The sequence below is a fragment of the Gavialis gangeticus genome, unplaced genomic scaffold (assembly GCF_001723915.1).
Source record: "Gavialis gangeticus isolate Ggan-Ray unplaced genomic scaffold, GavGan_comp1, whole genome shotgun sequence".
NCBI lineage: Eukaryota > Metazoa > Chordata > Crocodylia > Gavialidae > Gavialis > Gavialis gangeticus.
Window position 1 is genome coordinate 2,786,952 of NW_017729031.1, and position 2,500 is coordinate 2,789,451.

Genomic DNA, 2,500 nt, shown 5'->3' on the forward strand with positions numbered 1-2,500 from the left:
GATCAGGCTCCCAGCACTAGCAGATGCCTGTAAAACTGGCACCAGAGGCATTTTATGGGATCGGGGGGCTGCAGGGTTGAGGGGATCTGGGGGGAGTGGGGGGATCAGAGAGACTCTCTAATCCTACTAACCATCCCCTTAGACCCCACCAAGCTCCTATGCAGACCCTTCTAGCCCCCCAGTCCCACCAAACTCTTTTGGATCCTGTAAACCCTTCTGATCCTCCAAGATTCTGCCCTCCAGACTCCACCAGCCCTCTACAGACCCCATTAGCCAGCTCCCAGCACTGGTGAAGGTCTACAAAACTGGTACCCAATCTTAAAGCAAACCACATGATTGTAGATCAGATCCCAGGAATGTCTGTACTGTTCAAGTGAGGAATCACTGAGTTAGCCTCTTTTTACCTGATCTAATCCCCTGAACTTCTAAGTGTAATGTCTGTATGCACTCTGTGTTCTAGTATATCAAAATATATTTTGTACGTTTTTTTACAGTGGTCTTTATAAGGACTAAAAAGCTAGAACAAAGCTTGGATCATAATGATATTGAATGCTAGCCTTTGCACATATTATGAAAGTCATGAAAAGATTCTAGTTAAGCCAGACTTTTGAATAGGTAGTCTGACCTTTCACCTTATGCCATTTATTCTATTTTGTTAGATGTGCGGCATTCTGGAGAATGAGAAAAATAGAAATATTGCAGTGCCTGAGAACTTGGTTCAGGCTTTTTATGTAAGGATCATATAACAAATGGGTCATATAAAAGAGTTCTATTCAGATAGTACTGGAGATTCATTCAGGCATTTATGTTTACAATTTCATCTTCCATTTGCCCCCTTTGAGCCATTGAGAGCGGAAGTAACACAAAACATTTTCTGGGAAAATTTCATTCAAGTGTTTAAATGAATTCTCTGCACCCATGTTCTTTGTGTTACTTTCCCAATAATATTCAAGTTATCACAATTTTATGGCCAAAACATTCTCAGAAAGTTTATTTCAAGGCTTTGAATTTGAAACTCACAGATGCACGTGTTTTCACAAGAGCTCTTATTCATTCAATTGGGGAACTGAAACAGAACTAAATGATTGCCCTAATTGCAATTTAGCAAAACAAACCAAATTTTGGATACTTGGAATCCATATAGCGTAAAGATTTCAACATTTTAAATAGTAAATGCATTTGAGGAAATTGCCTCCTGCTTAAAACTATTCCCTAAGCATTAAAAAAGTCCTCCTGTAAATTATTCACCTTCCATCATTCATTCACTTCTGAAAAATCTCTTAATTCTCACAAGTTATATCAAGTCTAGATTTTCACTACTAGTTCCATCTAACACTATTTCTATGGCTCACATGACCATATAAACCCAAATGTTTGATGAAGGGATTGTTTATGTTGCAGTCAGTGAAGCTCAGGCAGAAATACCCAAATTTGGTCTATATAATAGCATAACAAAACAGAGGTTATGGGGGCAACAGGCCCATCCAGCAACGTGGGGGGACTGCAAAAAGAGCAGTGACTGTTGCAGGCATTGCCACTGACACTGCCCCATGTGTAGCTGTCCAACAGGCTGCTCAAGCTCCCAGTTACGTCCTTGCCTTACACAGGCTAACTTGGGTACTGTGAGAAGTATAGCTGCTGCCACATGGAACGCAGGGTAAGCTTCATAACCCACCTGTTAAGAAACAAGTAAATAGTCAGATGGTTTGTATGCATGCAGAAGTCCACTAGCAGCACATTAATTAGATGAATGCTAGCGTGGAAGTGTATGTACAATCACAGTATAGTGTTTCCTTACATTTTAAACTTACCTGTTTAGGAAATTAAATGTCTCATACTCATTCGATCACATTTTGTTTGGGAATCTGCATATTTTATAAATGACAGATATTGTTCATTAGGTTACTATAAACAATGCATTTCTAAGACCTGAACACAACTTTCTTGCCTTTTTTTCAACAGTAATATAGAGGCCTAATCCTACAGTCCTCATACATTGAAGCTCAGTAGGAGTTTTTTTTAAATCTGAGTTACAGACTTCACTATTGGATCCGTGATGGTATATTCTTTTTTTCCATGTAACTCCCATTAGTATAATGAGAATTATGTGTATCATCCAGCAAGAGCTGATGTTTCTCCTGAGTATTGCTTCTGTTAAGTTTTCCATCAATAGTCATAAAATCATGTTTAAAAAAGCAGGGGGTCAGTTTTTACTCTAAAAATATATGTGCAACTGTGATGTCTTTAGCATGCATGTGATAGCAGAATTCCTACCAGTATATTGTCTTTATATTTTTGTTTGATTGTAGTTATCAGGAGAGTTACTGGAAATAGGAAACCATTTTAATAATATACATCATCATTATGATGGTTGGCTTCTTCAAGAAATCAGCTGGCCTTGATTAACAATTTGGTTTAGAGTTTCCAATCCATACGACTCATACATATTTGAAGCAGACGGTAAATATTTTACTTTAAAGTAAAGAACTACATGAAATTG